The sequence below is a fragment of the Giraffa tippelskirchi genome, chromosome 4 (genome assembly GCF_054371585.1).
Source record: "Giraffa tippelskirchi isolate mGirTip1 chromosome 4, T2T-mGirTip1v1.2.pri, whole genome shotgun sequence".
Taxonomy (NCBI): domain Eukaryota; kingdom Metazoa; phylum Chordata; class Mammalia; order Artiodactyla; family Giraffidae; genus Giraffa; species Giraffa tippelskirchi.
In genome coordinates, this window is record NC_137278.1 from 24,882,681 (window position 1) to 24,897,555 (window position 14,875).

Below are 14,875 nucleotides of genomic sequence, written 5' to 3' on the forward strand. Positions count from 1 at the left end.
GGTTGTGGCAGAAGAGGTCTTTTCAGGGCATGACTCTCTCAGGTTCCTTTGCCCCCTCCTCACCAGTAGGCTGGCCTGCGAGGTGCTCCCAGAACCAGCTTTTAACCCTGTTAACAAGGCTGGAGGCGCCAATAGTGGACCCCCAGGGGGCCGGAGGGACCAGGCGGCTCCGTCATAAAGGGCTCTAGTTAAAAGGAGTAAGAGGTGCCAGAGAAACGCTAGGGTCTTGTTTTCCATTTGTGTGGTGTGTGTATTTTAAATACCAGGAAGGAACAACAATTTCCATTCTGGGACCCAGAGCACATCCAACAATGCTGAGGACTTTTACTGGAGAGCAGAGTCTCTTTGTGGAAGCAGGAACCCAATACAGGGGCTATTCTCCCCACTTTTGGAAGCCCCCGTCCATCCTGTGAACAGAGGGTTGTTGCTGTTTTTCCTGAAAAGCAGCTGCCAGTTTCCCTAGCTAGCAGGCACCCTGTTGCTGCTTCCAGACCCAGGTGTCCTCGGGTGTCCAAACTGGGCGCAAGGGGACAGCGAGCCATGTCCCCCATGGTCTGAGCTCAGCGCCCGCCAGGCTCAGCAGCAAAGGGTGTGGGCAGACTGTTGCACTGCCCGGGAGGCCCCGTGGGTGGAAAACAAGGAATCCATTCAGAAAACTGTATTTCCTGGCGAGCAGGCAGTCATGCAGACCTGGTCCTGGACTGCAGAGACGGAAGAGCAGAGAGGATGCCAGGCTCAGCGATGCTCAACCCTGTGCCTGGGGGCCCAAGAGGCACGGTGCGTGGTCCTGGGCTCTAAGGTCACTTTCCTTCCTCCCAGCCAGGCCCTGAACAGGCTTGGTGCTGAGGCAAAGAATAGTCTGGCTTCATGTTCCAGGTAACTGAGAAGCCCGGTGGTTTAGTGAAAAGCGCTCCGTTTTGGAGTTACTTAACCATGTCTCCAAAGCCATGAGGTTCACAAACTTCAGGTAAGTGTTTAATCTGCAAAATGAGGGAGCACAGCTTACTTCACCAGCCAGAGGTGAAGATAAAATGGGACAGTGGCATTGAATTGCCAGCACAGTGCTTGACGGAGCAAACGCTCGTTTCCTTCTCCTTAAGTTCAGGGGCACTGGTAAATTGTCTATTATTCCCTCAAAAAGTTAAATCAGCAAGCTCAACAGAAGAGAGTTAGAAGTAGGTGAATTTCTTGCCTCCAGTGGGGTGGACAGGGGGTAGGTGGCCTCATGAAGGCTAAAAATGATCCAGCCTGGAAGTAGAGACCCAAACTCAACTACAGAAAGAAGCTGTAGCCCTTAATTCAGTCTTGAGGTCATAGTGTTATTAAATTCGGTTTCAACTACACAGCAAAAAAAAAAAAGTTCAGATAGTATGGATAAACTGAAAATGCAAAGTACAATCAACTTCCCTCCTTGTCTAAGCTACATTTTTTTTAATTCCAGAGTTAGCCTTATGATTTTGTGATATATAAAACAAAGAAATTGGTATTCACCCTTTGTCAGATACTGCATCTCCTAATTATTCCTTTTACTTTACATTGTTTGTTGTTGTTGTTTTCAGTTGCTAAGTTGTGTCCAACTCTTTGCGACCCCATGGATTGCAGCACACCAGGCCTCTCTGTCCCTCACTATCTTCTGAAGTTTGCCTAAGTTCACATTCACTGAGTCAGTGATGCCATCCAACCATCTCATCCTCTGTCACTTCCTTCTCCTCCTGCCTTCAATCTTTCCCAGCATCAGGGTCTTTACCAATGAGTCACCTGTTCGCATCAGGTGGCCAAAGTATTGGAGCTTCAGCTTCAGCATCAATTCTTCCAATGAGTTTTCAGGGTTGATTTTCTTTAGGATTGACTGGTTTGATCTCCTTGCTGTCCAAAGGACTCTCAGAAGTCTTCTCCAACACCACCGTTTAAAAGCATCAATTCTTTGGTGCTCTGCCTTTCTTATGGTCCAACTCTCACATTCGTACATGACTACTAGAAAGACCATAGCTTTGACTATATGGACCTCTGTTGGCAAAGTGATGTCTTTGCTTTTTAATATGCTCTCTAGGTTTGTCATAGCTTTCCTTCCAAGGAACAAGCGTCTTTTAATTTCATGGCTGCAGTCACCATCCACCGTGATTTTGGAGCCCGAGAAGAGAAAAATCTGTCACCGCTTCCACTCCCCCCACTTCTACTGGTAAGATTTGTAACAATGTATCTCGCCCTCTAATTACAGTGTGTTTTTGGTAACTTGTCTGTATCATTTCCCCAGCTTTCTACTTGGTATCAGTAAGTCATTCATTCTTAAGATCTGTTCATTTAAAAAATATTTCTCTTCTGTAATTTGTTGTAGTATTCAGTTTCACTTTTGATAAACCTTACTCTCCAAACAGGTAAAACTGGAGTGATTCTTGCTTGCCTCTCATGGTAACTGAAGGACAAATGAGAAAACATAGATAAGAGCGACAGGAAGTGTCACAAAAGGCACAGTTGAATTATTTCATGTTACTGTTGTCATCAGATGGGTTCTCTTCCCACACAACTGAGAAGAGCTCACCTTTGGGCAACTCCACGGTCAGGGCAACGGGACCAAGCCCTAGCTCAACCGGGGCATGGGTTCGTCTTCTTCGTATCATGGAGAAGACATTAACAGATGCGTCTCAGTCTAAGAAAAATACAACAGGATCCCTTTAGAAAGGGCACAACACACTGAATCATCAGGCAGCAGTAGCTGCAAAGCTTAGGATGGCGTTCCCCCACCTCCATCTCCTGTTCTGCTGCTTTCCAAAAAAACTCCAGATGGGGAGAAAAAGGAGGTGGAATATCAAAATCTGTCACTTGCATAGAAGCAGAACCCCAAGAAAGAAAGCTTTCAGAAGCAAAGTCTTTCTGGCTTTAGTTCCCCCTCCCCTGCACACCATCTTACTCATACACAGGATAAGCTGCTTCAGGTCTGAAGTAAAGGACATGGTTCTCTAAAGTCAGGATGTGATTTTCAAATTACATAGGGAAGAGAACTGTGAACATAACACCATCCTCACTGAAAATATGCAAAACACAAGGATGTGGTAAAAAAAAATTCTTATCTTTCTGCTGGTTTTTCAAAGTGTTCACACTGAACATAAATGTTGTGCTTGTTTTGATAACAGCTACAAGTTGGCCACATTTGTGTCCTAAAGTGAATTCTGATGGATCCATGCCTGGAACTCCTTCCAGCTTCATTGCAATAACTACCATGCTGTCATTGGACATGGAGTCTTGCTGACACTGACATAGGTGAGGAGGCGCCTTTCCAGAAACATTGTGAACCAGAGAAGTGTGAAAACCCCACAACAGAATGACAGCTAGAAATGTTGAGAGGGTATAGTTAATCCATCTAGGAGTATGGTCAAGCTTGCAGAGACCATCAGTGAAATCCTTGAGACCATAAAAGAAGAGGTAGCCACAACTTGGACAAATGAATAATGACTGGACACTCTGGCGGCTCTACAGGTGTAGGGGCTGGAGATGATGGTGTTAGTTTTGCTCAGTTGTGTCTAACTTTTTGCAGCTTCATGGACTGTAACCCGCTAAGTTCCACTGTCCATGGAATTCTCCAGGTAAGACTACTGGAGTGGGTTGCCATTCCCTTCTCCAGGGGATGTTCCTGACCCAGAGATTGAATCCGGGGTTCCCTCATTGCAGGCAGATTCCTGATCATCTGAGCCACCAGGGAAACCCAACAAACCATGATGTGTATTTTAACACTTGTGTGGTGACAGGAGAATCTCAGGCCTGTAGAAGGCTTGGATTTAAAATGAGACCCTTGGGATGTCCCTGGTGATCCAATGGATAAGACTCCACACTCCCAATGCAGGGACCCTGGGTTCAGTCCCTGGTTGAGCAATGAGGATCCCAAATGCACCAACTAAGCCCACACATTGCAACTACTGAGCCCGTGCACGGCAACGAAGACCCAGCACAGCCCAAACAAATAATTACAATGTGGCACTTGTATGAAGTCTCAACCACTTCCTCCCCCTGGAAAGGATTATACTCTCACTGAAAAGGTAAGCTAGAAAAGCTTTGTTTCCACAGAGAGGTAAGAAAAGATAACAAGAAGCTTTCTCCATCAGTGAGTTGTTAGGGGTGAAAGTCAGGTAGAGAAGTCTCCCCTGAGAGTTTATAATACCAAGCCTGCCCTCACAACGTGATTTTGGGTTTGAGGTTTTCTAATCCATTTGATGTGGAAAACCAAACTGGGAACTTTATAAAAAAGAGTGTTTTCCAGCAGACAATAACCTTGAGGTTTCCTGTAGAAGCAACAAAGTCTCTTAGCAGAAATGCATTTTCAAATGAGCTCACATAGATTCCTACAACCAAAATCCTACTCAAGGTGAATTCATAATATAATGTAAAACAACACACAAAGAAACTATAGGATTAGAATTTCAGACAACAGAATTTAAGATAAAATTGGCTGTTGTTGTTTAGTTGCTAAGTTGTGCCCAACTCTTTTGTGACCCCATGGACTGCAGCCAGCAAGGCTCCTCTGACCATGGGATTTTCCAGGGAAGAGTACTAGAGTGGGTTGCCATTTCCTTCTCCAGGGGATCTTCCTGATGCAGGGATCCAACCTGTGTCTCCTGCATTGACAGACATATTCTCTACCCCTGAGACACCAGGGAAGCCCAAGATATAATTTACAAAGCCAATTTTAGAAGCTGTATAAATGTTATTAAACATAAGGCTATGACATTATCAAGTAAGAGGTGCATATGAAAAAGACTGAGGTAGTTCTAGAAATGAAAACTCATTATTAAAATCAAAGTCAACAGAAAATGGAAAAGATTAAATAAAGCTGTAGAGAATTTGAGAAGTATAAGTACATCTAAAGCATTTATTCAGAATGTAACAGAGACACAGATTAAAAATGTGAGCAAAATGAGACATGGAAAAATAAAGGTCTAATACATGTCTGATAGATGTTCTAAAAGAAGAGCATGGGTAAAGTAATATCTGAAGATAGAGTGGCTGAGAATATCCTAGAACTGATAAAAGACAGGAATCTTCAGATTCAAAAAGTATTAATAATCCTGAGCATAACTCTACTGGGATATAACATGTTAAGTCAAACACATTCTCATATTTTAGTAATTATTCCTGCTTGTGAATCTGGTTAAACTAAAGTATTTTTTACTGTTCCAAATTGACCACCCAAAGCAAAGTAAGGAGAGAAATTAGGCAAAGAATGAGACAGATGAAAAATGTGTGCTGTGTACAATGCAAAGTCGCTTCAGTTGTGTCTGATTCTTTGCAACCCTATGGACCGTAGCCCGCTGTACTCCTCTGTCCATGGGATTCTTCAAGTAAGGATACTGGAGTGGGTTGCCACGCTCTTCTTCAGGGGATCTTCCGACCCAGGGATGGAGCCCGCATCTCTACGTCTCCTGCCTTGGCAGGAGAATTTTTTTTTATCACTAGCACCACCTGGGAAGCCCCAGATGGAACAATATGATAATATGATAATAATCAGCTTTCATCCGTAGATTTTTTTTCGATTGTTGCTTGTTTAGGAGTTTTTTTTTCCTCATTCATAGAGTGATATATCTAGTATGTCAAGCATGGCGCTTTAAGTTACAAAGGTGAAAAAAAAATCTTACCTATTAATTCTTCAGAAGAGAAAAGTCTTAGAAAAATCTTCATATCAGCAAGGGTTTGACTGTCTTTCAAATGTAACTATAGTGAAGCCGTGATCCTGGAAGAACTTACGTCCTAGGAGAGGACAGATTACGTTCCTATGAGTAATGAAAGAGAGGGGTTAAATATCACTTTCTATATTATGGTTATTCTGTCCCCAGTCCTACCCACTTACACAGGTTCTAAGGTCTTCACAGTTGCTGTCTAACTGGTTTCAAGGGCAAGTGAGCGAATAAGAGCTAGTAGGCTGTGGGGTCAGTTCTGACTCCAAACACAAATATACATTCAAGAGGACTCCCTTAGTATTCAGTGGATAGGAATCTGCCTGCCAGGGCACCGAACATGGGTTTGATCCCTGGTCTGGGAAGATTCCACATGCCACACACACACAAGAGAAGCCCCAACAGTAAGAAGCCCGTGCACCACAGTGAAGAGTAGCCCTGCTGACTGCAACTAGAGAAAGTGGATGCAGAGCAATAAAGACCCAGCACAGTCTAAAACAAAAATAAATAAATAATTTTAAAAAGTATTGCAAATATATACATACAATAGGATTCAGAGTCTAGACTATATGTGTATATCAAGAAAATTGACTATTTAGCTTAGGTGCTAGAGCTGACCTGAGCCTAGGTGGTATTTCCATATTATGTATCTAACTCTGTAGTTTTCTTTCTAGTGGTTCAATGCAAGCCTCTGGCTAAACGGTTTTGACCATAAATTCTTTCAAATATAGATAATGCCGACAATCTGACAGGGAAGAAAGAAGCTTCTGTTACTGACTAAATTGTCTTAGGATGACTAAAAAGCTCAAATGGAACCACCAAATCTCAACCTTTATCCCAAAGACCTGTTGGGTGGGATCCAACTCCAGCACGGAGTGGTCTAACTCAGCTGATGTCCTTTCCCCTAAGAAAGGGTGTGGGAAAGCCAAGGGTAAGACTCAATTTATCAGTAACCTGGGGAGGATCCCAAACTCCAAGCCTAGAGCCACTTCCAAGGCTAACTGTGCTCCAATGAAAGAAGTCACCCCCAGAGGGCCTGGGACACACCTGTACACAGGAGAGATGCCCACAGCTGCACATTCCCCCAGTGGCCCGAGAGGATGGTATAGCTATGCTGGGCAGCCAGGACCTCATCTATTTTTCTTTCTGAGCCAAACTGGTTTCAACAGAGCCTTACCAAGCACCCTTCTCCCCACTCAGCTCCAGGTGACAATCTATCAGCCCCCACTCTATAGAAAAAAAATTTGCCTGAATTACAGAGCTGAGGAGAATTGGAGCCAGGATTCAAACTCAGGCACTTAACTCAAGCCTGCACTCTTGTCTTTTTTTTTTTAAATAAAATCATAAATTTTTGTAGTTTGTCTCACTGACCCCATCTCCTCCAGCCTCCAGGAAGTGCCTGGTATACTGTAAATGCCCAATGATGGCTGTTGAGGAATAAGTTACTGCAATGTGGCAGGGGCTGTGCTGGACACTTGATGAGTATTTCACGCAGGAAACTGAGGGTCGCAAGGTTAAGAACCCTCCAAGGTTATACAGCTCGTGAAGAACAAAGGTGAAGTTAAACTAGGTTCTTAACTCTCTCCATGATCTTTTGTGGCTTCTGTAGGACACACAGCTCATTTCCAAAGTGCTGGCCACCCTCAAAGAGCTGTTTCTTATCGGTAATGTTGTTTGTTGTATAGTCACTAAGTTGTGTCCAGTTCTTTTGCAACTTCACGGACTGTAGCCTGCAAGGCTCCTCTGCCCATGGGATTTCCCAGGCAACAATACTGGAGTAGGTTGCCATATCCTTCTCCAGGAGAGCTTCCTGACCTAGGGATTGAACCCCCATCTCCTGCATTACAGGCTGATTCTTTACTGTTGAGCCACCAGGGAAACCCATAGGCAAGTGTAAATCCATTCACATGTGAAGTCTACCAATTATGCCATGGCCAAGGTCTAGGTCTTAGTGAAATACTCTAAGGTGGCAAATTGGGGACAAAATAACCATAAAATAGAAAGTGATATTTTAATCCTCCTCTTTCATTACTCTGATTGAAACAATTTTGGAAATCTCTTCCACATATAACTTTGGGGTCAATAAAGCCCCGAGGTGCAGGGGTTTGTGGAAACAGGTCTTTCTGAGCTCTACTTGCAAGACAGGCAATCCTTAGATGTGATCAAATCCAAGCAAGATACGACTCCCCCCGTCCCATGAAAATGAGGTGTAGCCAGGCTGTGTCTCCAGATGACGAGGCTCACTGACTACTCAGAAGTCCATGGACTGCCTCTGCTGTGTGCAGCCTCCAGGGCTGTTCCTGAGATGCTCCCCATACAGTTCAGGGTCAGGAACCACATGGAGCAAAGACAAGGTGGTCAGTGAGCCTCCGAATGTCACTTTTAGCCCTACAGTGCTCAGGTAGACAGGAAAAACCTCCTCATCTGCCTGTAGTAGGGCCCCAAGTCTGAAAACCAAAGCTCCTAGAATTCATCTGTGATCAAAGACAGTGCAGACTCTCCTGTCAAGCCTGTACTTGAATGCCTTACCCCCGCCCCAGCTCTGCTTCTAGAGGCATTGAGAGAAATTCACCAAACAGTGTGAACAAGAGGGGCTGGGTAGGTGGGGGAAAGACAGTGAAAGAGACAGACAGGTGTACACAGGCAGACACACAGACAGATACACAGATGCAGAGAGACAGGGAGAGAGGGATACTGGGAGTGATAATAATTAGTCAGAGACTAATCCTATTGGTGTCACTAATTCAATGTACATGAACTGGGCAAACTGCGGGAGACGGTGAGGGATAGGAAAGCCTTTGTGCTGCTGTCCCAGGGGTCACAAAGAACCGGACACAGCTTAGCGACTGAACAACAACAGCAACGATCGTCTGAGCCCTACCATCAGAGAGCCCAGAACCGAGGTCCTATGGCTTCTCTCAGCTGCAGACCTGCAGGAAGAGCCAAGTAGAATCGCTCACCTCACAGGAAGACGCAGAGTTGTGGTACAAGAAGAGGCCCAGCTCAGCCTCTCGGTCGTTTATCTCTGCAGACAAGCCTGTCCTGCTGCTGCTTGGCCCGTCAGCATGAATCTGTCCTCAGCTGGGCTTGCAATCACTGGGAGAATCCACTACAGCAGCCCTTCCTCCCTTTCCCATTAACAAGGCAGGATTCAGAACAGCTGCCCTGCAAGGAGGCTCCCACCATCTGCTGATTCCTTCCCAAGGCTTCCCTTTCCAGCTCACCCAGAATGTTCCACAAACATGCCAAAAGAGGTCCCCAAGTAGGGCTGCCAATAAAACACAGGATGCCTTGTTAAATTAGAATTTCCAGTGATCTGGGGAATATTGAAATTATTTGTAATACTTAAGACTTACTTATGGTAAAAAATTATCCATCATTTATCTGTAATTCAAATTCAACAAGGTATTCTGTATGTTTATGTGCTAAACTTGGCACCCTGATTGCAAGGTCCTGGTTTTGCTGAGGAGGACAAGAAAACCAGGCTGAGAAAAACTATCTATTTTTCCAGAAAATCTTTTTTTTTCTGCCATTTTTGGCGCAATGTATAAATTAAATGGGTACCAGGGAAAGGCCTTTGAGATGTTTGGCCAAAACTAAGTGAAATCAGCCAGGGAATGAATGAACCTGACTATATGTGAAAATGTTGAGAACACCTCTCTCCTTATGGGAATAAGAACTTTCCATGGAAGGAATATGTTATGGGGTAAGACCCTTTTAATGAGGACTTACTGTTTATCAGAGACAGTGCTAGAGAACAGGGATGTGGGGGTGAATTAATCTCCCCTGGTAACCAGCCCCCAGGCTGTTGTGTGAGAGCTGAAACTGGCCCCAGTACACAGAGCACAAGGAGAGAAGAAAAAAGCACACCCCTGCAGACCATAGGTGGCAGGTTTAATATGCAAGGAAACTTACATACCAGGCTTGTCTTGGGCAGCTACAAGACAAATAGATCCCCTCACCTGTCCTCAAAAATTTTTAAAGTTTATATAGAGGCCTTACCAGGGTCAGTCATGTACATCATCCAGATGGTTCTCAACAACACAAGGCTCTGTCAAGTCCGCATCCCTGGAAAGGATTCTCACCGTGGGCGTGATGGGCAGAGTGTACATTCCAGGGGCAGGGAGGGGGTGAGGATGTTCTGCCCTGAGGGCAAAAATGAGTGCCCACCAGGGAACCTGTGAGAGAGCTGGAGCCATTCTGGATGAATGTGCAAAACAGATCTAAAACACTCTGAACACTGTCCTAACTGATGTCGCTCAATGATAGGATTTCCTGTGGAAGGAAATCCAGCAGGTCTAGTATCTCAAAGGTAACTGGACTTTGTGGTCATGAAATCACCTCATTTCTGGTCTTGATTCTCACCAGCTGTGTGACGCTGGGAAAGTTATTTAATTCTTCTGAACTAATTTCTTTTTAATCTGTGAAACAGAGATTTACCGTGTCATAATGTTCTCATGTAAAAATGCCTGGGAAAGTATGGACACACACTCAGGAAAGCATGTAAGAAACTCCCTCCTCTCCTTCTGCCACAGCTTCTACTTGGAAAAATGAAGATTCCCTAACAGAGACAGAAATAAAACTATTGAGTGTAAAACATGTGATTGTCTTTCAGTAGTTTAGTAATTCTTTAACTATTTTTCACAATGAATTTTTTACATTAAAAAATGCCTAAGACACAAAGATAGAAATATAGATCAATGGAACAAAATAGAAAGCCCAGAGATAAACCCACGCACATATGGACACCTTATCTTCGACAAAGGAGGCAAGAATATACAATGGACAAAAGACAATCTCTTTAACAAGTGGTGCTGGGAAAACTGGTCAACCACTTGTAAAAGAATGAAACTAGAACACTTCCTAACACCGTACACAAAAATAAACTCAAAATGGATTAAAGATCTAAACGTAAGACCAGAAACAATAAAACTCCTAGAGGAAAACATAGGCAAAACACTCTCCGACATAAATCACAGCAGGATCCTCCATGACCCACCTCCCAGAATATTGGAAATAAAAGCAAAAATAAACAAATGGGACCTAATTAAAATTAAAAGCTTTTGCACAACAAAGGAAACTATAAACAAGGTGAAAAGACAGCCTTCAGAATGGGAGAAAATAATAGCAAATGAAGCAACAGACAAACAATTAATCTCAAAAATATACAAGCAACTTCTGCAGCTGAATTCCCGAAAAATAAACGACCCAATCAAAAAATGGGCCAAAGAACTAAACAGACATTTCTCCAAAGAAGACATACAGATGGCTAACAAACACATGAAAAGATGCTCAACATCACTCATTATTAGAGAAATGCAAATCAAAACCACAATGAGGTATCATTTCACACCAGTCAGAATGGCTGCTATCCAAAAGTCTACAAGCAATAAATGCTGGAGAGGGTGTGGAGAAAAGGGAACCCTCTTAACACTGTTGGTGGGGATGCAAACTAGTACAGCCACTATGGAGAACAGTGTGGAGATTCCTTAAAAAACTGGGAATAGAACTGCCATATGACCCAGCAATCCCACTGCTGGGCATATACACCGAGGAAACCAGAATTGAAAGAGACGCGTGTACCCCAATGTTCATCGCAGCACTGTTTACAATAGCCAGGACATGGAAGCAACCTAGATGTCCATCAGCAGACGAATGGATAAGGAAGCTGTGGTACATATACACAATGGAATATTACTCAGCCATTAAAAAAAATACATTTGAATCGGTTCTACTGAGATGGATGAAACTGGAGCCCATTATACAGAGTGAAGTAAGCCAGAAAGAAAAACAACAATACAGTATACTAATGCATATATATGGAATTTGAAAGATGGTAATGATAACCCTATATGCGAGACAGAATAAGAGACACAGATGCATGGAACAATTTTTATGGACTCTGAGGGAGAAGGTGAGGGTGGGACGTTCTGGGAGAATGGCATTGAGACATGTGTATTGTCATATGTGAAACAGAGCACCATTTCATGTTCGATGCATGTGACAAGGGCTCAGGGCCGGGGCAATGGGATGATCCAGAGGGATGGGATGGGGAGGGAGGTGGGTGGGGGGTCCGGGAAGGGGAACACATGTAAACCCATGGCTGATTCATGTCAATGTATGGCAAAAACTATTACAATATTGTAAAGTAATTAGCCCCCAACTAAAATAAATAAATTTATATAAAAAAAAAAAAAACAAGAGGAAGAAATAAAAAAAAAAAAATGCCTAAGAGTAGCAATATTACATTGTTTGGGCAGTTAAGTGGGAAAAAAAAGACGCATATCTTCATATTCTTGGTGGCTCAGACGGTAAAGAATCTGTCTGCTAATGCAAGAGACCTGGGTTCAGTCCCTGAGCTGGGAAGATTCCCCTGGAGAAGGGAATGGCTACCCACTCCAGTATTCTTGCCTGGAGAATTACATGGACAGAAGAATCTGGTGGGCTACAGTCCATGGGATGGCAAAGAGTTCGACATGACTGAGCCACTAAAACTTTCACTTCTTTATCTTCATACTTTCTGTGCCCACGGGAAAATTACTGGAAGTAAATACAAGAGAATGGTAGTGTGAGAATTTTTGCGTGTAGGACTAAGAGTCGTGAATTTTCCGAGGCTGTGACCCTGTGCAGATGCAATGTTAAGATCCGGCCACAGGGGGGAGCCTGTGCCCCTCCGATGACTTTTCGGAGGCCCAGAGGAGATGCTAGTGAACAACTTGAACGCAGAGTTTAGAATGAGCAGAGTTAAGATCTGGACAGTCGTAGTTCCTGGAAAGTCACCCCCCTCCCAACCAACCCGACATAAAACCTGTCCTAAGACCTCTTTTGTAACATTCGCTGACCCCATTTCGTGAGGGCGAAGTGCAAAAGGAGGCTGGTACTCACAAAAGCGTTCTCGAGTCTGAAGGGTGTGACAGGGGCAAGAAACCAGCCGCCCGCCTCCCTCAGTTCAGTTCAGTTCAGTCGCTCAGTCGTGTCCGACTCTTTGCGACCCCATGGACTGCAGAACGCCAGACCTCCCTGTCCATCACCAACTCCTGGAGCTTGCTCAAACTCGTGTCCATCGAGTCGGTGAAGCCATCCAACCATCTCATCCTCTGTCGTCCCCTTCTTCTCCTGCCTTCAGTCTTTCCCAGCATCAGAGTGTTTTCCAATGACTCAGTTCTTCGCAGCAGGTGGCCAGAGTATTAGAGCTTCAGCTTCATCATCAGTCCTTCCAATGTATATTCAGGACTATTGGGGCAATTAGGGCTTTTCCTCTAGCCCCCACGCATCTCTAGGAACCAAAGTGAAAGGCAAAGTCTCACAGCAGAGGCGAGTGTGCCCCACCTCTCCCCAACACGGGTCAGAAGCAGGAGGCTTCCCGGAGACTCAGGGAGGAGACTAGTGAAGGTGAGACTGCGCACCTGGCTGAGCGGAGATGCTGCAGACCCGCCCTGAGCCACCTGAGCCAGAAGAGCCCGGGGAGAGGCGTCGGGGGAAGCAGTCTCTCTCTGCCTTGTTGGCCACGTGAGAACCAGAGACTTCTGGGGCCTACTGGATACTATGGAGGCCCTGAAGCATCCATGTCTGCCCCTCCAGTCAGCGTCTACCGGGGAGGGACTCTTAATTACAAACGGAAGCGGGCGGGGAGCGGGAAGGAAGAGGCTGCGTCAGGACCGGAAGCTCCCGCTTTAGCGGGCTGTGCGAAAGGGCCTGTTGGTGCCCTGAGGTGTGCATACTCCTCACCCCCGCACCAGAGGAGCCCGCCGCGGACACCTGTCACACAGGAGCGCCCACGGTGGGAACGAGGGGAGCCAGGACCGCTGAGAGATGACCGCAGTCAGAGCCTGTTCAGTAAAACAAAGAGAAAACCCCAAATAACGCACACACCCCACAAAGTGCTGGCTTTTTCCCCCTTTCTCTCCTCCCTGCCCCAATATAGGGAGGTCTTGCTCCCAGAGAAGAAAGGGGGGTGTTGTGAGAGGGCAGTCACCTCTCTCCACTCTCAGGGGTCTCTCTGACTTGGGTCCCTTCAGCCTCAAGACCTGCCAGGACCTGGGAGAGTGGAGGCTGTGCATTGGCTATTTGCAATTTCATTTCAAATTATCCTGGGCTTTTAACAAACAAACTACCCGACAGGTGGTAGCATCTGCCCAGGTTTCAGTAAGGACAAAGGGATCCACTTGACAGGACGAGATTGAAATTGGTGATTGGAAAAGAAATCCTCGTCAGTTTTTTTTTTTTTTTAATTTTATTCTTGGAAGTTTATTTTGAGGCAATAATTATAAATGAAAGATATTTTACAAGATATTTATGCCAATGTTGTTTGGGATAGCTCCACACCAGAATACCGGAAACAAATCCACTAACATGGAAATGACAAAGATAACTGATAGATTCTTTGAAAAACTACTCGGTACAATGACAAATATATTAAAGGGTTCCTTATTTTTTTTTTTTTTTTACTGTGGTTAAAGTCACATAATATAAAACATACTATTTTAACCACAACTGTATAGTTCAGTGGCACTACGTTTTCAGTTGAGGCTGGCCAACAAAGCCTCCTGGCCTCAGTTTTCCCTTCTTTAGCTCCGGCTGGGCGGTGCTCTTCCCTCTGCCGCCCAGAGCTGAGGAGAGGAGAGGGGGGGCAGCTCAGGGGTACACTGCAGTGACAGGGCACAGTCCACCCTTCTCTTAAGGCCCCTGTCCAAGATAGTCCACTCTCATATGATGTTGATCAATACATATAGCCCTGGGTATTCGCTGCAGACAGTTGCTCTTAAAAAACCACATTAGTTGGAAAGTAGAATGCAGGGACGGAGAAGGCAATGGCACCCCACTCCAGTACTCTTTTGCCTGGAGAATCCCAGGGACGGCGGAGCCTGGTGGGCTGCCGGCTATGGGGTCGCATAGAGTCAGTCGAACGCTACTGAAGCGACTTAGCAGCAGCAGCAGCAGAATGTAGGGGACATTATAGCTCCCCAGAGACTCTTATTCCTCCCCCCTCCTACCCTCAACCAGCCCTCCCCAATCCCCCAGCAGGCTCCCAGCACAAGGAAGATTCTGCCCAGCCCCTTCCCTCAGGCAACTTGGCTCAGCTTCAGGCTTCCTGTCCTCTCTGTTGGTTGTATAATCCCCGGAGGAGACTGGATTGTCAGCCTCAGTGAGGACTAACTTTGGTACTACAAAGCGTGTGTGTGTGTGTGTGTGTGTGTGTGTGTGTGTGTGTG

The 14,875-nt window shown here is 45.1% G+C and overlaps 1 long non-coding RNA gene across 1 annotated transcript; it reads right to left on the minus strand.

Annotated features, from left to right (window-relative positions):
• Positions 1–1,302: 1,302 nt before the first annotated feature.
• Positions 1,303–13,312, minus strand: LOC145544447 (uncharacterized). Its single transcript, XR_014081429.1, has 4 exons — positions 12,549–13,312; positions 5,625–5,759; positions 2,540–2,647; positions 1,303–2,413 (listed from the first exon to the last, which is right to left on the minus strand). It is a non-coding gene; the product is annotated as an uncharacterized LOC145544447 (long non-coding RNA).
• Between the last annotated feature and the right edge of the window lie 1,563 nt (positions 13,313–14,875).